Here is a 24,632-nt window from a genome sequence, read left to right as displayed (position 1 = left end):
TATGTACATACACATGTTTATTTTACTTTCTTATTTCATTATTTATTTCATTAGAAATTTAAAACAAAGAACACATATATGTTTTTTTGTTGATTTTTTTATTTCAAGTATTTTATTAAAGTAAAAAATAAAATACAATATATTTGTGTTGTTATTTTATTTGATTGTTGTATTAAAAAATGAAAACAAAAACTAAAACAAACAAAAAAATCCTGTTTTTTTTTTTTTTTTCTTTTTTTCTTTTTTTGTATTGTTTTTTTTATTCTCGGACTCTGGCCCTAACTTATCACTGCTCTTCCTCCACTTTTCTGGAGTAATTTGCTCTTCTTTTTCTCTTTAGGGTATGTGCACACGTTGCTTTTTTTTCCGCGCGGAAAAAAACGCACCCACTGGCACAGGGGAGAATTGTAAACAATGCTTTTTGAGAAACAACACATCGAAAACGCATGCGTTTTCCATGCGTTTTCCATGCGTTTTCCATGCGTTTTTTTTAGGTGCGTTTTTTAAGACTTGTCAGTGTTAATAAAGTTGGTTGAACACAGACCTTTGGAAAAAAAAAACCTGTGATGTCATTTCCTTCTCCACATTCTGTTTGGATAAATGGGAGGGCTTGGAATGGAAGGAGCACCATTTGAATTTTGGAAAAGTTGAAATAAACTTCGCGCACCAAGCCCCTTAGGTACCTATACGTCAGAAAACCCCCACAAGTGACCCCATTTTGGAATCTGCACCCCTCAAGGATTTTATTCAGGAGTATATTAAGCATTTTGAATCCACAGCTACTTCACCCAAAATGTTGCTGTAGCAACAATATTCTCACTTTTAGGCCCGTTTCACACGTCAGTGAAAAACACTGACGTTTTTCACTGGCGTGTAAAACACGCACATGTCCCTCCGTGTGCCGAAAATCACAGCACACGTGGGTTGTCTAAGTGCAATCCGGGCTCCGTTCTCCGTGGCCCGTGATTGCACTTAGAGATTAACTCACCTGCACCCGCTCTCCATGGTGCTGATCGCTCCCGCGACGCAGCATCCGGCCGGCGCTGACCCCCGCAGCAGCTGCTTCCGGGTCGGCTGTGTCGTGCATCATGAATATGCGCGACAATAATGAGCCGGCTCAGAAGCAGCCGGCAGAACGGGTTGCAGAGGACATCGCTGGACGCCGGGTGAGTTAAAATGATTTTTATTTTAAAAGCACGTTTTTTTCTGGCACGTGTTTCACGGACCACACCACTGCGTGGTCCGTGGAACATCAGTGATGCCAGAAAAAAATGGACATGTCTCCGTGCGGCAATCACGCACACGCGGGTACGCCGCACGGAGACACGTGCAGTGAAAAATCACTGACGTGTGAGCATACCCATTCATTACAATGGGTCTGCGTATGTCAGTGATTCTGGTACGTTTAAAAAAAAAGCACAAACGTCCCAGAATCACTGACGTGTGAAAGGGGCCTAAGGCTATGTGGCCATGATCCAGCGACACGGCGTCTAGTACACAGTGCCAGCCTTCCTGCAGCTGCCCATGCCCACGATTTGGGTTCAGGCTGCTGTGGAGCTCTATGCTACCTGCAGAGAACACTCGTCTCCGCAGCATAAATTGACATGCTGAGGCTCGGGAAGCTGCGCTACCGGTCAGTTTATGCTGCGGAGAAAAGAAGCACAGTGGGCATGGGATCTCCAAAAATCCTTCCACTGTGCTTCTACTGCACAACGCAGCGTTATGGACGCAGGGAAAACACTCAGCGCCCATAACGCTGCAAACCCTGATTGTGGACACACAGCCTAAAAAGCGTCAATGGATGAAGGGATGTCAAATATATAGAACGTCCCACCCCCGCCTGCATATTCTAAGCTGGCACCTTTAGTACCTTTCATGTGGCACTAAAGGGTGCCTAGCTTAGTATTTATCCAATAAAAAAAAAAATAAAAAAATGAAAAAAATGGCGTGGGGTCCCCCCTATTTTTGATAGCCAGTCAGGGTAAAGCAGACAGCTGTAGCCTGCAAACCACAGCTGGCAGCTTCATCTTGGCTGGTGATCAATTTGGAGGGCTCCCCAGGCTTTTTTTTTTTTTATTTATAAATAAAGAATAAAAAAAAAATAACGTGGGGTCCCCCCAAATTAGATCACCAGCCAAGGTGAAGCTGACAGCTGGGGTCTGGTATTCTCAGGGTGGGAAGAGCCATGGTTATTGGACTCTTCCCAGCCTAAAAATAGCAGGTCGCAGCCGCCCCAGAAGTGGCGCATCCATTAGATGCGCCAATCCTGGCGCTTCGCCCCAACTCATCCCGCGCCCTGGTGCGTTGGCTAACGGGGTAATAAATGGGGTTGATACCAGATGTGTAATGTCACCTGGCATCAAGCCCAGCAATTAGTGATGTCACGGCGTCTATCAGACACCCGACATAACTAATTGACAGTAAGCAAAAGCAAAAAAAGACAACAAAAAATGTTTTATTAGAAAAAACACTCCCCAAATCATTCCCTTGTTCTCCAATTTAATAAAAAAAAAATGGGTCCGCAGAAATCCATATGGATGTCCCACGTCGCCTCTGGACCTTCTAGAATATGGGGGCACGTTCAGGGAACGTATCCCCCATTTTCTAGGAGGGCAGACCCTCCATTTGAGGAGAGTGGGTGCAAAAATCTGCACCCACTCTCCCCGGGTCACAGCTGCAGAGTGCCGAGCAGCCAGCACAGCTCTCTGAACACAGTGCTGGCTGTCAGCTGCTCTGCACATGTGACCGGCCGGCGTCTGCTGTGAAGGAGGAGGGAGCCGCGGGGGATCAGCGCTGCGACCGGACAGGTATGTATGACACCGGGGGGAATTGGGGTGAACGGGCAGGGCCTGGGAACAGTTTTCTGTCGCATGTCTCAAGGCACATGCGACAGATAACATAGGAGCAGGGCGGCCGGTGCGCTGCTGTGCGCGCGGCCATGTTGGATTTTCGGGAGGGGGGTCGGGGACTCGGGGGTCGGGGCGGGCACTTTGGCGACACCGGGGGCTTTGGCAGGAAGTGAGGTCAACAGGAAGCCTCTTGACCTCACTTCCAGGTAAATGCCTGCGTTCTGGCGTGCCGACAAAGGCTGCGGACCGCAACAAAAAAGCAGGTCCATGCGGTGTAGCTGCGTTCTGACCCCACATCATTGATTTCAATGGGGGAGAGAACGCAGCCACAAAGCACAAAAGAAGTGACATGCTGCTTTTCTTTCCGCACCGATTTTTGGCATCCAAAACGCTGCGGAAAGAAACGCAGCATGTGCACTGATTTTTCAGCTTTCCCATACACTTTGCTGGGAAAGCTGAACGCATGCAATTTGCCACTAAAACGCTGCGGTTCAAAACGCAGCGTTTCCGCGGTAAAAAACGCAACGTGTGCACACAGCCTTAAGCGGCTCTAGCATTTCTGCCTTATTTTCTATACGTCTTGTGCCACTTTTTAAGTTATTTTTTTTAGATGGAATTTTCCTTGACAACTTTGCTTTTTCAGATATTTTAGACCAGATTCATCAAATGCAAGTTTTTACAAAATCTTACTTTTTTTTATATGTGTTTCACTCCTGTTCCTGATGGAGTAAGGTCACATGTACGCCTCCTCCACTGTCAATGCTCAATCTCTATAGAGAGCCTGGTGTGGATAGGACAGCTCTTTGAGCTCTGCTACATGGCTAAATCTACAAATTCTGATTGTGTCGGAATGGCGGCACCCATTAATCTAAATGATACACTGTTGAATTCAGAATCTTTTTGACTACGTCATGCTGCTCTCAAATGAGGTAGCAAAAACCTGACAGATTCTTTTGAAGCGGATCCAGCATCTTTATCTTTAGGATTTGTGGTGTGGAGAGACACTGAGCTCCCCGTGGTGTGGAGAGGCACTGAGCTCCCTGTGGTGTGGAGAGATACTGAACTCCCCATGGTGTGGAGAGACACTGAGCTCCCCGTGGTGTGGAGAGACACTGAGCTCCCCGTGGTGTGGAGAGGCACTGAGCTCCCCGTGGTGTGGAGAGATACTGAACTCCCCATGGTGTGGAGAGACACTGAGCTCCCCGTGGTGTGGAGAGACACTGAGCTCCCCGTGGTGTGGAGAGGCACTGAGCTCCCCATGGTGTGGAGAGACACTGAGCTCCCCGTGGTGTGGAGAGACACTGAGCTCCCCGTGGTATGGAGAGACACTGAGCTCCCCGTGGTGTGGCGAGACACTGAGCTCCCTGTGGTGTGGAGAGCCACTAAGCTCCCCGTGGTGTGGAGAGACACTGAGCTCCCCGTGGTGTGGAGAGACACTGAGCTCCCCGTGGTGTGGAGAGACACTGAGCTCCCCGTGGTCTGGAGAGACACTGAGCTCCCTATAGTGTGGAGAGGCACTGAGCTTCCCGTGGTGTGGAGAGACACTGAGCTCCCTGTGGTGTGGAGAGGCACTGAACTACCTGTGGTGTGGAGAGGCTCTGATCTCCCTGTGGTGTGGAGAGGCACTGAGCTCCCCATAGTGTGGAAAGGCACTGAGATCACTGTGGTGTGGAGTGACACTGAACTACCTGTGGTGTGGAGAGGCACTGGGCTCCCTGTGGTGTAGAGAGACACTAAGCTCCCCGTGGTGTGGAGAGGCACTGAGCTCCCCGTGGTGTGGAGAGGCACTGAGCTCCTCGTGGTGTGGAGAGGCACTGAGCTCCCCGTGGTGTGGAGAGGCACTGAGCTCCCTGTGGTGTGGAGAAACACTGAGCTCCCCGTGGTGTTGGGAGACACCGAGCTCCCCGTGGTGTGGAGAGACACCGAGCTCCCCGTGGTGTGGAGAGACACTGAGCTCCCCGTGGTGTGGAGAAACACTGAGCTCCCCGTGGTGTCGAGAGGCACTGAGCTCCCTGTGGTGTGGAGAGGCACTGAGCTCCCCGTGGTGTGGAGAGGCACTGAGCTCCCCGTGGTGTGGAGAGGCACTGGGCTCCCCGTGGTGTGGAGAGGCATTGAGCTCCCCGTGATGTGGAGAGGCACTGAGCTCCCCGTGGTCTGGAGAGGCACTGAGCTCCCCGTGGTCTGGAGAGACACAGAGCTTCCCGTGGTGTGGAGAGACACTAAGCTCCCTGTGGTGTGGAGAGGCACTGAGCTACCTGTGGTGTGGAGAGGCACTGAGCTCCCCATAGTGTGGAGAGGCACTGAGATCACTGTGGTGTGGAGTGACACTGAACTACCTGTGGTGTGGAGAGGCACTGGGCTCCCTGTGGTGTAGAGAGACACTGAGCTCCCCGTGGTGTGAAGAGGCACTGAGCTCCCCTTGGTGTGGAGAGGCACTGAGCTCCCCGTGGTGTGGAGAGGCACTGAGCTCCCCGTGGTGTGGAGAGGCACTGAGCTCCCCGTGGTGTGGAGAGGCACTGAGCTCCCCGTGGTGTAGAGAGGCACTGAGCTCCCCACAGTGTGGAGAGACACTGAGCTTCCCGTGGTGTGGAGAGACACTAAGCTCCCTGTGGTGTGGAGAGGCTCTGATCTCCCTGTGGTGTGGAGAGGCACTGAGCTCCCCATAGTGTGGAGAGGCACTGAGATCACTGTGGTGTGGAGTGACACTGAACTACCTGTGGTGTGGAGAGGCACTGGGCTCCCTGTGGTGTAGAGAGACACTAAGCTCCTCGTGGTGTGGAAAGGCACTGAGCTCCCCGTGGTGTGGAGAGGCACTGAGCTCCTCGTGGTGTGGAGAGGCACTGAGCTCCCCGTGGTGTGGAGAGGCACTGAGCTCCCTGTGGTGTGGAGAAACACTGAGCTCCCCACAGTGTGGAGAGACATTGAGCTCCCTGTGGTGTTGGGAGACACCGAGCTCCCCGTGGTGTGGAGAGACACCGAGCTCCCCGTGGTGTGGAGAGACACCGAGCTCCCCGTGGTGTGGAGAGACACCGAGCTCCCCGTGGTGTGGAGAAACACTGAGCTCCCCGTGGTGTCGAGAGGCACTGAGCTCCCTGTGGTGTTGGGAGGCACTGAACTCCCCATAATAGTGTGAAGAGACACTGAGCTCCCTGTGGTGTGGAGAGGCACTGAGCTCACTGTGGTGTGGAGCGACACTGAGCTTCCCATGGTGTAAAGAGACACTGAGCTCCCTGTGGTGTGGAGAGACAAAGAGCTCGCTGTGGTGTGGAGAGGCACTGAGCTCCCTGTGGTGTGGAAAGGCACTGAGCTCCCTGTGGTGTGGAGAGGCACTGAGCTCCCTGTGGTGTGGAGAGGCACTGAGCTCCCCGTGGTGTGGAGAGGCACTGAGCTCCCTATGGTGTGGAGAAACACTGAGCTCCCCATGGTGTAGAGAGACATTGAGCTCCCTGTTGTGTGGAGAGGCACTGAGCTCCCCGTGGTGTGGAGAGGCACTGAGCTCCCCGTGGTGTGGAGAGGCACTGAGCTCCCCGTGGTGTGGAGAGGCACTGAGCTCCCCGTGGTGTGGAGAGGCACTGAGCTCCCCGTGGTGTAGAGAGGCACTGAGCTCCCCGTGGTGTAGAGAGGCATTGAGCTCCCCGTGGTCTGGAGAGACACTGAGCTTCCCGTGGTGTGGAGAGACACTAAGCTCCCTGTGGTGGGGAGAGGCTCTGATCTCCCTGTGGTGTGGAGAGGCACTGAGCTCCCCATAGTGTGGAGAGGCACTGAGATCACTGTGGTGTGGAGTGACACTGAACTACCTGTGGTGTGGAGAGGCACTGGGCTCCCTGTGGTGTAGAGAGACACTAAGCTCCCCGTGGTGTGGAGAGGCACTGAGCTCCCCGTGGTGTGGAGAGGCACTGAGCTCCCCGTGGTGTGGAGAGGCACTGAGCTCCCCGTGGTGTGGAGAAACACTGAGCTCCACGTGGTGTGGAGAGGCACTGAGCTCCCTGTGGTGTGGAGAAACACTGAGCTCCCCACAGTGTGGAGAGACATTGAGCTCCCTGTGGTGTTGGGAGACACCGAGCTCCCCGTGGTGTGGAGAGACACTGAGCTCCCCGTGGTGTGGAGAAACACTGAGCTCCCCGTGGTGTCGAGAGGCACTGAGCTCCCTGTGGTGTTGGGAGGCACTGAACTCCCCATAATAGTGTGAAGAGACACTGAGCTCCCTGTGGTGTGGAGAGGCACTGAGCTCACTGTGGTGTGGAGCGACACTGAGCTTCCCATGGTGTGAAGAGACACTGAGCTCCCTGTGGTGTGGAGAGACAAAGAGCTCCCTGTGGTGTGGAGAGGCACTGAGCTCCCTGTGGTGTGGAAAGGCACTGAGCTCCCTGTGGTGTGGAGAGGCACTGAGCTCCCTGTGGTGTGGAGAGACACTGAGCTCCCTGTGGTGTGCAGAGTCACTGAACTACCTGTGGTGTGGAGAGGCTCTGATCTCCCTGTGGTGTTGGGAGGCACTGAGCTCCCTGTGGTGTGGAGAGGCACTGAGCTCCATGTGGTGTTGAGAGGCACTGAGCTCCCCGTGGTGTGGAGAGGCACTGAGCTCCCCGTGGTGTGGAGAGGCACTGAGCTCCCCATGGTGTAGAGAGACATTGAGCTCCCTGTTGTGTGGAGAGGCACTGAGCTCCCCGTGGTGTGGAGAGGCACTGAGCTCCCCGTGGTGTGGAGAGGCACTGAGCTCCCCGTGGTGTAGAGAGGCACTGAGCTCCCCGTGGTGTAGAGAGGCACTGAGCTCCCCGTGGTGTAGAGAGGCACTGAGCTCCCCGTGGTGTAGAGAGGCACTGAGCTCCCCGTGGTCTGGAGAGACACTGAGCTTCCCGTGGTGTGGAGAGACACTAAGCTCCCTGTGGTGGGGAGAGGCTCTGATCTCCCTGTGGTGTGGAGAGGCACTGAGCTCCCCATAGTGTGGAGAGGCACTGAGATCACTGTGGTGTGCAGTGACACTGAACTACCTGTGGTGTGGAGAGGCACTGGGCTCCCTGTGGTGTAGAGAGGCACTGAGCTCCCCGTGGTGTGGAGAGGCAATGAGCTCCCCGTGGTGTGGAGAGGCACTGAGCTCCCCGTGGTGTGGAGAGGCACTGAGCTCCCCGTGGTGTGGAGAAACACTGAGCTCCCCGTGGTGTGGAGAGGCACTGAGCTCCCTGTGGTGTGGAGAAACACTAAGCTCCCCACAGTGTGGAGAGTCATTGAGCTCCCTGTGGTGTTGGGAGACACCGAGCTCCCCATGGTGTGGAGAGACACTGAGCTCCCCGTGGTGTGGAGAAACACTGAGCTTCCCGTGGTGTCGAGAGGCACTGAGCTCCCTGTGGTGTTGGGAGGCACTGAACTCCCCATAATAGTGTGAAGAGACACTGAGCTCCCTGTGGTGTGGAGAGGCACTGAGCTCACTGTGGTGTGGAGCGACACTGAGCTTCCCATGGTGTGAAGAGACACTAAGCTCCCTGTGGTGTGGAGAGACAAAGAGCTCCCTGTGGTGTGAAGAGGCACTGAGCTCCCTGTGGTGTGGAAAGGCACTGAGCTCCCTGTGGTGTGGAGAGGCACTGAGCTCCCTGTGGTGTGGAGAGACACTGAGCTCCCTATGGTGTGGAGAAACACTGACCTCCCCATGGTGTAGAGAGACATTGAGCTCCCTGTTGTGTGGAGAGGCACTGAGCTCCCCGTGGTGTGGAGAGGCACTGAGCTCCCCGTGGTGTGGAGAGGCACTGAGCTCCCCGTGGTGTAGAGAGGCACTGAGCTCCCCGTGGTGTAGAGAGGCACTGAGCTCCCCGTGGTGTAGAGAGGCACTGAGCTCCCCGTGGTCTGGAGAGACACTGAGCTTCCCGTGGTGTGGAGAGACACTAAGCTCCCTGTGGTGAGGAGAGGCTCTGATCTCCCTGTGGTGTGGAGAGGCACTGAGCTCCCCATAGTGTGGAGAGGCACTGAGATCACTGTGGTGTGGAGTGACACTGGGCTCCCTGTGGTGTAGAGAGACACTGAGCTCCCCGTGGTGTGGAGAGGCACTGAGCTCCCCGTGGTGTGGAGAGGCACTGAGCTCCCCGTGGTGTGGAGAAACACTGAGCTCCCCGTGGTGTGGAGAGGCACTGAGCTCCCTGTGGTGTGGAGAAACACTGAGCTCCCCACAGTGTGGAGAGACATTGAGCTCCCTGTGGTGTTGGGAGACACCGAGCTCCCCGTGGTGTGGAGAGACACTGAGCTCCCCGTGGTGTGGAGAAACACTGAGCTCTCCGTGGTGTCGAGAGGCACTGAGCTCCCTGTGGTGTTGGGAGGCACTGAACTCCCCATAATAGTGTGAAGAGACACTGAGCTCCCTGTGGTGTGGAGAGGCACTGAGCTCACTGTGGTGTGGAGCGACACTGAGCTTCCCATGGTGTGAAGAGACACTGAGCTCCCTGTGGTGTGGAGAGACAAAGAGCTCCCTGTGGTGTGGAGAGGCACTGAGCTCCCTGTGGTGTGGAAAGGCACTGAGCTCCCTGTGGTGTGGAGAGGCACTGAGCTCCCTGTGGTGTGGAGAGACACTGAGCTCCCTGTGGTGTGCAGAGTCACTGAACTACCTGTGGTGTGGAGAGGCTCTGATCTCCCTGTGGTGTTGGGAGGCACTGAGCTCCCTGTGGTGTGGAGAGGCACTGAGCTCCCTGTGGTGTGGAGAGGCACTGAGCTCCCTGTGGTGTGGAGAGGCACTGAGCTCCCCGTGGTGTGGAGAGGCACTGAGCTCCCCATGGTGTAGAGAGACATTGAGCTCCCTGTTGTGTGGAGAGGCACTGAGCTCCCCGTGGTGTGGAGAGGCACTGAGCTCCCCGTGGTGTGGAGAGGCACTGAGCTCCCCGTGGTGTGGAGAGGCACTGAGCTCCCCGTGGTGTAGAGAGGCACTGAGCTCCCCGTGGTGTAGAGAGGCACTGAGCTCCCCGTGGTCTGGAGAGACACTGAGCTTCCCGTGGTGTGGAGAGACACTAAGCTCCCTGTGGTGGGGAGAGGCTCTGATCTCCCTGTGGTGTGGAGAGGCACTGAGCTCCCCATAGTGTGGAGAGGCACTGAGATCACTGTGGTGTGGAGTGACACTGAACTACCTGTGGTGTGGAGAGGCACTGGGCTCCCTGTGGTGTAGAGAGACACTAAGCTCCCCGTGGTGTGGAGAGGCACTGAGCTCCCCGTGATGTGGAGAGGCACTGAGCTCCCCGTGATGTGGAGAGGCACTGAGCTCCCCGTGGTGTGGAGAGGCACTGAGCTCCCCGTGGTGTGGAGAGGCACTGAGCTCCCCGTGGTGTGGAGAAACACTGAGCTCCCCGTGGTGTGGAGAGGCACTGAGCTCCCTGTGGTGTGGAGAAACACTGAGCTCCCTACAGTGTGGAGAGACATTGAGCTCCCTGTGGTGTTGGGAGACACCGAGCTCCCCGTGGTGTGGAGAGACACTGAGCTCCCCATGGTGTGGAGAAACACTGAGCTCCCCGTGGTGTCGAGAGGCACTGAGCTCCCTGTGGTGTTGGGAGGCACTGAACTCCCCATAATAGTGTGAAGAGACACTGAGCTCCCTGTGGTGTGGAGAGGCACTGAGCTCACTGTGGTGTGGAGCGACACTGAGCTTCCCATTGTGTGAAGAGACACTGAGCTCCCTGTGGTGTGGAGAGACAAAGAGCTCCCTGTGGTGTGGAGAGGCACTGAGCTCCTTGTGGTGTGGAAAGGCACTGAGCTCCCTGTGGTGTGGAGAGGCACTGAGCTCCCTGTGGTGTGGAGAGACACTGAGCTCCCTGTGGTGTGCAGAGTCACTGAACTACCTGTGGTGTGGAGAGGCTCTGATCTCCCTGTGGTGTTGGGAGGCACTGAGCTCCCTGTGGTGTGGAGAGGCACTGAGCTCCCTGTGGTGTTGAGAGGCACTGAGCTCCCTGTGGTGTGGAGAGGCACTGAGCTCCCCGTGGTGTGGAGAGGCACTGAGCTCCCTATGGTGTGAGAAACACTGAGCTCCCCATGGTGTAGAGAGACATTGAGCTCCCTGTTGTGTGGAGAGACACTGAGCTTCCCGTGCTGTGGAGAGGCACTGAACTACCTGTGGTGTGGAGAGGTACTGAGCTCCCTGTGGTGTGGAAAGGCACTGAGCTCCCTGTGGTGTGGAGAGGCACTGATCTCCCCGTGGTGTGGAGAGGCACTGAGCTCCCCGTGGTGTGGAGAGGCACTGAGCTCCCCGTGGTGTGGAGAAACACTGAGCTCCCCGTGGTGTGGAGAGGCACTGAGCTCCCTGTGGTGTGGAGAAACACTGAGCTCCCCACAGTGTGGAGAGACATTGAGCTCCCTGTGGTGTGGAGAAACACTGAGCTCCCCGTGCTGTGGAGAGGCACTGAACTACCTGTGGTGTGGAGAGGTACTGAGCTCCCTGTGGTGTGGAAAGGCACTGAGCTCCCTGTGGTGTGGAGAGGCACTGAGCTCCCTGTGGTGTGGAGAGAAACTGAGCTCCCTGTGGTGTGTAGAGGCTCTGATCTCCCTGTGGTGTGGAGAGGCACTGGGCTCCCTGTGGTGTAGAGAGGCACTGAGCTCCCTGTGGTGTGGAGAAACACTGAGCTCCCCGTGGTGTGGAGAGGCACTGAGCTCCCTGTGGTGTGGAGAGGCACTAAGCTCCCTGTGGTGTGGAGAAACACTGAGCTCCCCACGGTGTGGAGAGACATTGAGCTCCCTGTAGTGTGGAGAGACACCGAGCTCCCCGTGGTGTGGAGAGACACTGAGCTCCCCGTGGTGTGGAGAAACACTGAGCTCCCTGTGGTGTCGAGAGGCACTGATCTCCCTGTGGTGTTGGGAGGCACTGAACTCCCCATAATAGTGTGGAGAGACACTGAGCTCCCTGTGGTGTGGAGAGGCACTAAGCTCCCCTTAGTTTAGAGAGACACTGAGCTCCCTGTGGTGTGGAGAGACACTGAGCTCCCTGTGGTGTGGAGAGGCACTGAGCTCCCTGTGGTGTGGAGAGGCACTGAGCTCCCTGTGGTGTGGAGAGACACTGAGCTCCCTGTGGCGTGGAGAGGCACTGAACTACCTGTGGTGTGGAGAGGCTCTGATCTCCCTGTGGTGTTGGGAGGCACTGAGCTCCCCATAGTGTGGAGAGGCACTGAGCTCCCTGTGGTGTGGAGAGACACTGAGCTCCCCATAGTGTGGAGAGGCACTGAGCTCCCTGTGGTGTAAAGAGACACTGAGCTCCCTGTGCTGTTGGGAGGCACTGAGCTCCCCATAGTGTGGAGAGGCACTGAGCTCCCTGTGGTGTTGAGAGGCACTGAGCTCCCCATAGTGTGGAGAGGCACTGAGCTCCCTGTGGTGTGGAGAGACACTGAGCTCCCTATGGTGTGGAGAGGCACTGAGCTCCCCGTGTTGTGGAGAGGCACTGATCTCCTTGTGGTGTAGAGAGGCACTGATCTCCCTGTGGTGTAGAGAGGCACTGATCTCCTTGTGGTGTAGAGAGGCACTGATCTCCCTGTGGTGTAGAGAGGCACTGATCTCCCTGCTGTGTAGAGAGGCACTGAGCTCCCTGTGGTGTGGAGAGGCACTGAGCTCCCTGTGGTGTTGGGAGGCACTGAGCTCCCTGTGGTGTGGAGAGGCACTGAGCTCCCTGTGGTGTTGGGAGGCACTGAGCTCCCCATAGTGTGGAGAGGCACTGAGGTCCTTGTGGTGTGGAGAAGCACTGAGCTCCCTGTGGTGTGGAGAGGCACTGATCTCCTTGTGGTGTAGAGAGGCACTGATCTCCCTGTGGTGTAGAGAGGCACTGATCTCCCCGTGGTGTAGCGAGGCACTGATCTCCCTGTGGTGTAGAGAGGCACTGATCTCCCTGCTGTGTAGAGAGGCACTGAGCTCCCTGTGGTGTGGAAAGGCACTGAGCTCCCTGTGGTGTTGGGAGGCACTGAGCTCCCTGTGGTGTAGAGAGGCACTGAGCTCCCTGTGGTGTGGAGAGGCACTGAGCTCCCTGTGGTGTGGAGAGGCACTGAGCTCCCCGTGGTGTGGAGAAACACTGAGCTCTCCGTGGTGTCGAGAGGCACTGAGCTCCCTGTGGTGTTGGGAGGCACTGAACTCCCCATAATAGTGTGAAGAGACACTGAGCTCCCTGTGGTGTGGAGAGGCACTGAGCTCACTGTGGTGTGGAGCGACACTGAGCTTCCCATGGTGTGAAGAGACACTGAGCTCCCTGTGGTGTGGAGAGACAAAGAGCTCCCTGTGGTGTGGAGAGGCACTGAGCTCCCTGTGGTGTGGAAAGGCACTGAGCTCCCTGTGGTGTGGAGAGGCACTGAGCTCCCTGTGGTGTGGAGAGACACTGAGCTCCCTGTGGTGTGCAGAGTCACTGAACTACCTGTGGTGTGGAGAGGCTCTGATCTCCCTGTGGTGTTGGGAGGCACTGAGCTCCCTGTGGTGTGGAGAGGCACTGAGCTCCCTGTGGTGTGGAGAGGCACTGAGCTCCCTGTGGTGTGGAGAGGCACTGAGCTCCCCGTGGTGTGGAGAGGCACTGAGCTCCCCATGGTGTAGAGAGACATTGAGCTCCCTGTTGTGTGGAGAGGCACTGAGCTCCCCGTGGTGTGGAGAGGCACTGAGCTCCCCGTGGTGTGGAGAGGCACTGAGCTCCCCGTGGTGTGGAGAGGCACTGAGCTCCCCGTGGTGTAGAGAGGCACTGAGCTCCCCGTGGTGTAGAGAGGCACTGAGCTCCCCGTGGTCTGGAGAGACACTGAGCTTCCCGTGGTGTGGAGAGACACTAAGCTCCCTGTGGTGGGGAGAGGCTCTGATCTCCCTGTGGTGTGGAGAGGCACTGAGCTCCCCATAGTGTGGAGAGGCACTGAGATCACTGTGGTGTGGAGTGACACTGAACTACCTGTGGTGTGGAGAGGCACTGGGCTCCCTGTGGTGTAGAGAGACACTAAGCTCCCCGTGGTGTGGAGAGGCACTGAGCTCCCCGTGATGTGGAGAGGCACTGAGCTCCCCGTGATGTGGAGAGGCACTGAGCTCCCCGTGGTGTGGAGAGGCACTGAGCTCCCCGTGGTGTGGAGAGGCACTGAGCTCCCCGTGGTGTGGAGAAACACTGAGCTCCCCGTGGTGTGGAGAGGCACTGAGCTCCCTGTGGTGTGGAGAAACACTGAGCTCCCTACAGTGTGGAGAGACATTGAGCTCCCTGTGGTGTTGGGAGACACCGAGCTCCCCGTGGTGTGGAGAGACACTGAGCTCCCCATGGTGTGGAGAAACACTGAGCTCCCCGTGGTGTCGAGAGGCACTGAGCTCCCTGTGGTGTTGGGAGGCACTGAACTCCCCATAATAGTGTGAAGAGACACTGAGCTCCCTGTGGTGTGGAGAGGCACTGAGCTCACTGTGGTGTGGAGCGACACTGAGCTTCCCATTGTGTGAAGAGACACTGAGCTCCCTGTGGTGTGGAGAGACAAAGAGCTCCCTGTGGTGTGGAGAGGCACTGAGCTCCTTGTGGTGTGGAAAGGCACTGAGCTCCCTGTGGTGTGGAGAGGCACTGAGCTCCCTGTGGTGTGGAGAGACACTGAGCTCCCTGTGGTGTGCAGAGTCACTGAACTACCTGTGGTGTGGAGAGGCTCTGATCTCCCTGTGGTGTTGGGAGGCACTGAGCTCCCTGTGGTGTGGAGAGGCACTGAGCTCCCTGTGGTGTTGAGAGGCACTGAGCTCCCTGTGGTGTGGAGAGGCACTGAGCTCCCCGTGGTGTGGAGAGGCACTGAGCTCCCTATGGTGTGAGAAACACTGAGCTCCCCATGGTGTAGAGAGACATTGAGCTCCCTGTTGTGTGGAGAGACACTGAGCTTCCCGTGCTGTGGAGAGGCACTGAACTACCTGTGGTGTGGAGAGGTACTGAGCTCCCTGTGGTGTGGAAAGGCACTGAGCTCCCTGTGGTGTGGAGAGGCACTGATCTCCCCGTGGTGTGGAGAGGCACTGAGCTCCCCGTGGTGTGGAGAGGCACTGAGCTCCCCGTGGTGTGGAGAAACACTGAGCTCCCCGTGGTGTGGAGAGGCACTGAGCTCCCTGTGGTGTGGAGAAACACTGAGCTCCCCACAGTGTGGAGAGACATTGAGCTCCCTGTGGTGTGGAGAAACACTGAGCTCCCCGTGCTGTGGAGAGGCACTGAACTACCTGTGGTGTGGAGAGGTACTGAGCTCCCTGTGGTGTGGAAAGGCACTGAGCTCCCTGTGGTGTGGAGAGGCACTGAGCTCCCTGTGGTGTGGAGAGAAACTGAGCTCCCTGTGGTGTGTAGAGGCTCTGATCTCCCTGTGGTGTGGAGAGGCACTGGGCTCCCTGTGGTGTAGAGAGGCACTGAGCTCCCTGTGGTGTGGAGAAACACTGAGCTCCCCGTGGTGTGGAGAGGCACTGAGCTCCCTGTGGTGTGGAGAGGCACTAAGCTCCCTGTGGTGTGGAGAAACACTGAGCTCCCCACGGTGTGGAGAGACATTGAGCTCCCTGTAGTGTGGAGAGACACCGAGCTCCCCGTGGTGTGGAGAGACACTGAGCTCCCCGTGGTGTGGAGAAACACTGAGCTCCCTGTGGTGTCGAGAGGCACTGATCTCCCTGTGGTGTTGGGAGGCACTGAACTCCCCATAATAGTGTGGAGAGACACTGAGCTCCCTGTGGTGTGGAGAGGCACTAAGCTCCCCTTAGTTTAGAGAGACACTGAGCTCCCTGTGGTGTGGAGAGACACTGAGCTCCCTGTGGTGTGGAGAGGCACTGAGCTCCCTGTGGTGTGGAGAGGCACTGAGCTCCCTGTGGTGTGGAGAGACACTGAGCTCCCTGTGGCGTGGAGAGGCACTGAACTACCTGTGGTGTGGAGAGGCTCTGATCTCCCTGTGGTGTTGGGAGGCACTGAGCTCCCCATAGTGTGGAGAGGCACTGAGCTCCCTGTGGTGTGGAGAGACACTGAGCTCCCCATAGTGTGGAGAGGCACTGAGCTCCCTGTGGTGTAAAGAGACACTGAGCTCCCTGTGCTGTTGGGAGGCACTGAGCTCCCCATAGTGTGGAGAGGCACTGAGCTCCCTGTGGTGTTGAGAGGCACTGAGCTCCCCATAGTGTGGAGAGGCACTGAGCTCCCTGTGGTGTGGAGAGACACTGAGCTCCCTATGGTGTGGAGAGGCACTGAGCTCCCCGTGTTGTGGAGAGGCACTGATCTCCTTGTGGTGTAGAGAGGCACTGATCTCCCTGTGGTGTAGAGAGGCACTGATCTCCTTGTGGTGTAGAGAGGCACTGATCTCCCTGTGGTGTAGAGAGGCACTGATCTCCCTGCTGTGTAGAGAGGCACTGAGCTCCCTGTGGTGTGGAGAGGCACTGAGCTCCCTGTGGTGTTGGGAGGCACTGAGCTCCCTGTGGTGTGGAGAGGCACTGAGCTCCCTGTGGTGTTGGGAGGCACTGAGCTCCCCATAGTGTGGAGAGGCACTGAGGTCCTTGTGGTGTGGAGAAGCACTGAGCTCCCTGTGGTGTGGAGAGGCACTGATCTCCTTGTGGTGTAGAGAGGCACTGATCTCCCTGTGGTGTAGAGAGGCACTGATCTCCCCGTGGTGTAGCGAGGCACTGATCTCCCTGTGGTGTAGAGAGGCACTGATCTCCCTGCTGTGTAGAGAGGCACTGAGCTCCCTGTGGTGTGGAAAGGCACTGAGCTCCCTGTGGTGTTGGGAGGCACTGAGCTCCCTGTGGTGTAGAGAGGCACTGAGCTCCCTGTGGTGTGGAGAGGCACTGAGCTCCCTGTGGTGTGGAGAGGCACTGAGCTCCCTGTGGTGTTGGGAGGCACTGAGCTCCCCATAGTGTGGAGAGGCACTGAGCTCCCTGTGGTGTGGAGAGGCACTGAGCTCCCCGTGGTGTGGAGAGACACTGAGCTCCCCATGATGTGGAGAGGCACTTATCTCCTTGTGGTGTGGAGAGGCACTGAGCTCCCTGTGGTGTAGAGAGGCACTGAGCTCCCTGTGGTGTAGAGAGGCATTGAGCTCCCTGTGGTGTAGAGAGGCACTGAGCTCCCTGTGGTGTGGAGAGGCACTGAGCTCCCTGTGGTGTTGGAAGGCACTGAGCTCCCCATAGTGTGGAGAGGCACTGAGCTCCCTGTGGTGTGGGGAGGCACTGAGCTCCCCGTGGTGTGGAGAGACACTGAGCTCCCCATGGTGTGGAGAGGCACTTATCTCCTTGTGGTGTGGAGAGGCACTGGGCTCCCTGTGGTGTGGAGAGGCACTGAGCTCCCTGTGGTGTAGAGAGGCACTGAGCTCCCTGTGGTGTAGAGAGGCACTGAGCTCCCTGTGGTGTGGAGAGGCACTGAGCTCCCCATAGTGTGGAGAGGCACTGAGATCACTGTGGTGTGGAGTGACACTGAACTACCTGTGGTGTGGAGAGGCACTGGGCTCCCTGTGGTGTAGAGAGACACTAAGCTCCCCGTGGTGTGGAGAGGCACTGAGCTCCCCGTGGTGTGGAGAGGCACTGAGCTCCCCGTGGTGTGGAGAGGCACTGAGCTCGCCGTGCTGTGGAGAGGCACTGAGCTCCCCGTGGTGTGGAGAAACACTGAGCTCCCTGTGGTGTGGAGAAACACTGAGCTCCCTACAGTGTGGAGAGACATTGAGCTCCCTGTGGTGTTGGGAGACACCGAGCTCCCCGTGGTGTGGAGAGACACTGAGCTCCCCGTGGTGTGGAGAAACACTGAGCTCCCCGTGGTGTCGAGAGGCACTGAGCTCCCTGTGGTGTTGGGAGGCACTGAACTCCCCATAATAGTGTGAAGAGACACTGAGCTCCCTGTGGTGTGGAGCGACACTGAGCTTCCCATGGTGTGAAGAGACACTGAGCTCCCTGTGGTGTGGAAAGACAAAGAGCTCCCTGTGGTGTGGAGAGGCACTGAGCTCCCTGTGGTGTGGAAAGGCACTGAGCTCCCTGTGGTGTGGAGAGGCACTGAGCTCCCTGTGGTGTGGAGAGACACTGAGCTCCCTGTGGTGTGCAGAGTCACTGAACTACCTGTGGTGTGGAGAGGCTCTGATCTCCCTGTGGTGTTGGGAGGCACTGAGCTCCCTGTGGTGTGGAGAGGCACTGAGCTCCCTGTGGTGTTGAGAGGCACTGAGCTCCCTGTGGTGTGGAGAGGCACTGAGCTCCCCGTGGTGTGGAGAGGCACTGAGCTCCCTATGGTGTGGAGAAACACTGAGCTCCCCATGGTGTAGAGAGACATTGAGCTCCCTGTTGTGTGGAGAGACACTGAGCTCCCCGTGCTGTGGAGAGGCACTGAACTGCCTGTGGTGTGGTGAGGTACTGAGCTCCCTGTGGTGTGGAAAGGCACTGAGCTCCCTGTGGTGTGGAGAGGCACTGAGCTCCCCGTGGTGTGGAGAGGCACTGAGCTCCCCGTGGTGTGGAGAGGCACTGAGCTCCCCGTGGTGTGGAGAAACACTGAGCTCCCCGTGGTGTGGAGAGGCACTGAGCTCCCTGTGGTGTGGAGAAACACTGAGCTCCCCACAGTGTGGAGAGACATTGAGCTCCCTGTGGTGTTGGGAGACACCGAGCTCCCCGTGGTGTAGAGAGACACTGAGCTCCCCGTGGTGTGGAGAAACACTGAGCTCCCCGTGGTGTCGAGAGGCACTGAGCTCCCTGTGGTGTTGGGAGGCACTGAACTCCCCATAATAGTGTGAAGAGACACTGAGCTCCCTGTGATGTGGAGAGGCACTGAGCTCACTGTGGTGTGGAGCGACACTGAGCTTCCCATGGTGTGAAGAGAGACTGAGCTCCCTGTGGTGTGGAGAGACAAAGAGCTCCCTGTGGTTTGGAGAGGCACTGAGCTCCCTGTGGTGTGGAAAGGCACTGAGCTCCCTGTGGTGTGGAGAGGCACTGAGCTCCCTGTGGTGTGGAGAGACACTGAGCTCCCTGTGGTGTGCAGAGTCACTGAACTACCTGTGGTGTGGAGAGGCTCTGATCTCCCTGTGGTGTTTGGAGGCACTGAGCTCCCTGTGGTGTGGAGAGGCACTGAGCTCCCTGTGGTGTTGAGAGGCACTGAGCTCCCTGTGGTGTGGAGAGGCACTGAGCTCCCCGTGGTGTGGAGAGGCACTGAGCTCCCTATGGTGTGGAGAAACACTGAGCTCCCCATGGTGTAGAGAGACATTGAGCTCCCTGTTGTGTGGAGAGACACTGAGCTCCCCGTGCTGTGGAGAGGCACTGAACTACCTGTGGTGTGGAGAGGTACTGAGCTCCCTGTGGTGTGGAAAGGCACTGAGCTCCCTGTGGTGTGGAGAGGCACTGAGCTCCCTGTGGTGTGGAGAGAAACTGAGCTCCCTGTGGTGTGTAGAGGCTCTGATCTCCCTGTGGTGTGGAGAGGCACTGGGCTCCCTGTGGTGTAGAGAGGCACTGAGCTCCCTGTGGTGTGGAGAAACACTGAGCTCCCCGTGGTGTGGAGAGGCACTGAGCTCCCTGTGGTGTGGAGAGGCACTAAGCTCCCTGTGGTGTGGAGAAACACTGAGCTCCCCACGGTGTGGAGAGACATTGAGCTCCCTTTAGTGTGGAGAGACACCGAGCTCCCCGTGGTGTGGAGAGACACTGAGCTCCCCGTGGTGTGGAGAAACACTGAGCTCCCTGTGGTGTCGAGAGGCACTGATCTCCCTGTGGTGTTGGGAGGCACTGAACTCCCCATAATAGTGTGGAGAGACACTGAGCTCCCTGTGGTGTGGAGAGGCACTAAGCTCCCCTTAGTTTAGAGAGACACTGAGCTCCCTGTGGTGTGGAGAGGCACTGAGCTCCTTGTGGTGTGGAGAGGCACTGAGCTCCCTGTGGTGTGGAGAGACACTGAGCTCCCTGTGGTGTGGAGAGGCACTGAACTACCTGTGGTGTGGAGAGGCTCTGATCTCCCTGTGGTGTTGGGAGGCACTGAGCTCCCCATAGTGTGGAGAGGCACTGAGCTCCCTGTGGTGTGGAGAGACACTGAGCTCCCCATGGTGTGGAGAGGCACTTATCTCCTTGTGGTGTGGAGAGGCACTGAGCTCCCCATAGTGTGGAGAGGCACTGAGCTCCCTGTGGTGTAAAGAGACACTGAGCTCCCTGTGCTGTTGGGAGGCACTGAGCTCCCCATAGTGTGGAGAGGCACTGAGCTCCCCATAGTGTGGAGAGGCACTGAGCTCCCTGTGGTGTTGAGAGGCACTGAGCTCCCCATAGTGTGGAGAGGCACTGAGCTCCCTGTGGTGTGGAGAGACACTGAGCTCCCTATGGTGTGGAGAGGCACTGAGCTCCCCGTGTTGTGGAGAGGCACTGATCTCCTTGTGGTGTAGAGAGGCACTGATCTCCCTGTGGTGTAGAGAGGCACTGATCTCCCTGTGGTGTAGAGAGGCACTGATCTCCCTGTGGTGTAGAGAGGCACTGATCTCCCTGCTGTGTAGAGAGGCACTGAGCTCCCTGTGGTGTGGAGAGACAAAGAGCTCCCTGTGGTGTGGAGAGGCACTGAGCTCCCTGTGGTGTGGAAAGGCACTGAGCTCCCTGTGGTGTGGAGAGGCACTGAGCTCCCTGTGGTGTGGAGAGACACTGAGCTCCCTGTGGTGTGCAGAGTCACTGAACTACCTGTGGTGTGGAGAGGCTCTGATCTCCCTGTGGTGTTGGGAGGCACTGAGCTCCCTGTGGTGTGGAGAGGCACTGAGCTCCCTGTGGTGTTGAGAGGCACTGAGCTCCCTGTGGTGTGGAGAGGCACTGAGCTCCCTATGGTGTGGAGAAACACTGAGCTCCCCATGGTGTGAGAGACATTGAGCTCCCTGTTGTGTGGAGAGACACTGAGCTCCCCGTGCTGTGGAGAGGCACTGAACTGCCTGTGGTGTGGAGAGGTACTGAGCTCCCTGTGGTGTGGAAAGGCACTGAGCTCCCTGTGGTGTGGAGAGGCACTGAGCTCCCCGTGGTGTGGAGAGGCACTGAGCTCCCCGTGGTGTGGAGAGGCACTGAGCTCCCCGTGGTGTGGAGAAACACTGAGCTCCCCGTGGTGTGGAGAGGCACTGAGCTCCCTGTGGTGTGGAGAAACACTGAGCTCCCCACAGTGTGGAGAGACATTGAGCTCCCTGTGGTGTTGGGAGACACCGAGCTCCCCGTGGTGTGGAGAGACACTGAGCTCCCCGTGGTGTGGAGAAACACTGAGCTCCCCGTGGTGTCGAGAGGCACTGAGCTCCCTGTGGTGTTGGGAGGCACTGAACTCCCCATAATAGTGTGAAGAGACACTGAGCTCCCTGTGATGTGGAGAGGCACTGAGCTCACTGTGGTGTGGAGCGACACTGAGCTTCCCATGGTGTGAAGAGAGACTGAGCTCCCTGTGGTGTGGAGAGACAAAGAGCTCCCTGTGGTTTGGAGAGGCACTGAGCTCCCTGTGGTGTGGAAAGGCACTGAGCTCCCTGTGGTGTGGAGAGGCACTGAGCTCCCTGTGGTGTGGAGAGACACTGAGCTCCCTGTGGTGTGCAGAGTCACTGAACTACCTGTGGTGTGGAGAGGCTCTGATCTCCCTGTGGTGTTGGGAGGCACTGAGCTCCCTGTGGTGTGGACAGGCACAGAGCTCCCTGTGGTGTTGAGAGGCACTGAGCTCCCTGTGGTGTGGAGAGGCACTGAGCTCCCCTTGGTGTGGAGAGGCACTGAGCTCCCTATGGTGTGGAGAAACACTGAGCTCCCCATGGTGTAGAGAGACATTGAGCTCCCTGTTGTGTGGAGAGACACTGAGCTCCCCGTGCTGTGGAGAGGCACTGAACTACCTGTGGTGTGGAGAGGTACTGAGCTCCCTGTGGTGTGGAAAGGCACTGAGCTCCCTGTGGTGTGGAGAGGCACTGAGCTCCCTGTGGTGTGGAGAGAAACTGAGCTCCCTGTGGTGTGTAGAGGCTCTGATCTCCCTGTGGTGTGGAGAAACACTGAGCTCCCCGTGGTGTGGAGAGGCACTGAGCTCCCTGTGGTGTGGAGAGGCACTAAGCTCCCTGTGGTGTGGAGAAACACTGAGCTCCCCACGGTGTGGAGAGACATTGAGCTCCCTGTAGTGTGGAGAGACACCGAGCTCCCCGTGGTGTGGAGAGACACTGAGCTCCCCGTGGTGTGGAGAAACACTGAGCTCCCTGTGGTGTCGAGAGGCACTGATCTCCCTGTGGTGTTGGGAGGCACTGAACTCCCCATAATAGTGTGGAGAGACACTGAGCTCCCTGTGGTGTGGAGAGGCACTAAGCTCCCCTTAGTTTAGAGAGACACTGAGCTCACTGTGGTGTGGAGCGACATTGAGCTTCCCATGGTGTGAAGAGAGACTGAGCTCCCTGTGGTGTGGAGAGACAAAGAGCTCCCTGTGGTTTGGAGAGGCACTGAGCTCCCTGTGGTGTGGAAAGGCACTGAGCTCCCTGTGATGTGGAGAAACACTGAGCTCCCCACAGTGTGGAGAGACATTGAGCTCCCTGTGGTGTTGGGAGACACCGAGCTCCCCGTGGTGTGGAGAGGCACTGAGCTCCCTGTGGTGTTGAGAGGCACTGAGCTCCCTGTGGTGTGGAGAGGCACTGAGCTCCCCGTGGTGTGGAGAGGCACTGAACTACCTGTGGTGTGGAGAGGCTCTGATCTCCCTGTGGTGTTGGGAGGCACTGAGCTCCCTGTGGTGTGGACAGGCACAGAGCTCCCTGTGGTGTTGAGAGGCACTGAGCTCCCTGTGGTGTGGAGAGGCACTGAGCTCCCCTTGGTGTGGAGAGGCACTGAGCTCCCTATGGTGTGGAGAAACACTGAGCTCCCCATGGTGTAGAGAGACATTGAGCTCCCTGTTGTGTGGAGAGACACTGAGCTCCCCGTGCTGTGGAGAGGCACTGAACTACCTGTGGTGTGGAGAGGTACTGAGCTCCCTGTGGTGTGGAAAGGCACTGAGCTCCCTGTGGTGTGGAGAGGCACTGAGCTCCCTGTGGTGTGGAGAGGCACTGGGCTCCCTGTGGTGTAGAGAGGCACTGAGCTCCCTGTGGTGTGGAGAAACACTGAGCTCCCCGTGGTGTGGAGAGGCACTGAGCTCCCTGTGGTGTGGAGAGGCACTAAGCTCCCTGTGGTGTGGAGAAACACTGAGCTCCCCACGGTGTGGAGAGACATTGAGCTCCCTGTAGTGTGGAGAGACACCGAGCTCCCCGTGGTGTGGAGAGACACTGAGCTCCCCGTGGTGTGGAGAAACACTGAGCTCCCTATGGTGTCGAGAGGCACTGATCTCCCTGTGATGTTGGGAGGCACTGAACTCCCCATAATAGTGTGGAGAGACACTGAGCTCCCTGTGGTGTGGAGAGGCACTAAGCTCCCCTTAGTTTAGAGAGACACTGAGCTCCCTGTGGTGTGGAGAGGCAGTGAGCTCCTTGTGGTGTGGAGAGGCACTGAGCTCCCTGTGGTGTGGAGAGACACTGAGCTCCCCATGGTGTGGAGAGGCACTTATCTCCTTGTGGTGTGGAGAGGCACTGAGCTCCCCATAGTGTGGAGAGGCACTGAGCTCCCTGTGGTGTTGAGAGGCACTGAGCTCCCCATAGTGTGGAGAGGCACTGAGCTCCCTGTGGTGTGGAGAGACACTGAGCTCCCTATGGTGTGGAGAGGCACTGAGCTCGCCGTGTTGTGGAGAGGCACTGATCTGTTTGTGGTGTAGAGAGGCACTGATCTCCCTGTGGTGTAGAGAGGCACTGATCTCCTTGTGGTGTAGAGAGGCACTGATCTCCCTGTGGTGTAGAGAGGCACTGATCTCCCTGTGGTGTAGAGAGGCACTGATCTCCCTGCTGTGTAGAGAGGCACTGAGCTCCCTGTGGTGTGGAGAGACAAAGAGCTCCCTGTGGTGTGGAGAGGCACTGAGCTCCCTGTGGTGTGGAAAGGCACTGAGCTCCCTGTGGTGTGGAGAGGCACTGAGCTCCCTGTGGTGTGGAGAGACACTGAGCTCCCTGTGGTGTGCAGAGTCACTGAACTACCTGTGGTGTGGAGAGGCTCTGATCTCCCTGTGGTGTTGGGAGGCACTGAGCTCCCTGTGGTGTGGAGAGGCACTGAGCTCCCTGTGGTGTTGAGAGGCACTGATCTCCCTGTGGTGTGGAGAGGCACTGAGCTCCCCGTGGTGTGGAGAGGCACTGAGCTCCCCGTGGTGTGGAGAGGCACTGAGCTCCCCGTGGTGTGGAGAAACACTGAGCTCCCCGTGGTGTGGAGAGGCACTGAGCTCCCTGTGGTGTGGAGAAACACTGAGCTCCCCACAGTGTGGAGAGACATTGAGCTCCCTGTGGTGTTGGGAGACACCGAGCTCCCCGTGGTGTGGAGAGGCACTGAGCTCCCTGTGGTGTTGAGAGGCACTGAGCTCCCTGTGGTGTGGAGAGGCACTGAGCTCCCCGTGGTGTGGAGAGGCACTGAGCTCCCTATGGTGTGGAGAAACACTGAGCTCCCCATGGTGTAGAGAGACATTGAGCTCCCTGTTGTGTGGAGAGACACTGAGCTCCCCGTGCTGTGGAGAGGCACTGAACTACCTGTGGTGTGGAGAGGTACTGAGCTCCCTGTGGTGTGGAAAGGCACTGAGCTCCCTGTGGTGTGGAGAGGCACTGAGCTCCCTGTGGTGTGGAGAGGCACTGGGCTCCCTGTGGTGTAGAGAGGCACTGAGCTCCCTGTGGTGTGGAGAAACACTGAGCTCCCCGTGGTGTGGAGAGGCACTGAGCTCCCTGTGGTGTGGAGAGGCACTAAGCTCCCTGTGGTGTGGAGAAACACTGAGCTCCCCACGGTGTGGAGAGACATTGAGCTCCCTGTAGTGTGGAGAGACACCGAGCTCCCCGTGGTGTGGAGAGACACTGAGCTCCCCGTGGTGTGGAGAAACAC

The 24,632-nt window shown here is 57.5% G+C and overlaps 1 protein-coding gene across 1 annotated transcript in view; it reads left to right on the top strand.

Annotated features, from left to right (window-relative positions):
* The window catches only part of TSNAXIP1 (translin associated factor X interacting protein 1), a 152,399-nt gene that overhangs the window by 992 nt on the left and 126,775 nt on the right, over positions 1–24,632 (top strand). The gene's annotated exons all lie outside the window — the stretch shown is intronic.

This window comes from Anomaloglossus baeobatrachus, chromosome 10 (assembly GCF_048569485.1).
Source record: "Anomaloglossus baeobatrachus isolate aAnoBae1 chromosome 10, aAnoBae1.hap1, whole genome shotgun sequence".
NCBI classification, from domain to species: domain Eukaryota; kingdom Metazoa; phylum Chordata; class Amphibia; order Anura; family Aromobatidae; genus Anomaloglossus; species Anomaloglossus baeobatrachus.
The sequence above is the reverse complement of the archived record's forward strand: the minus strand, read 5'-3'. Positions and strand labels throughout refer to the sequence as shown.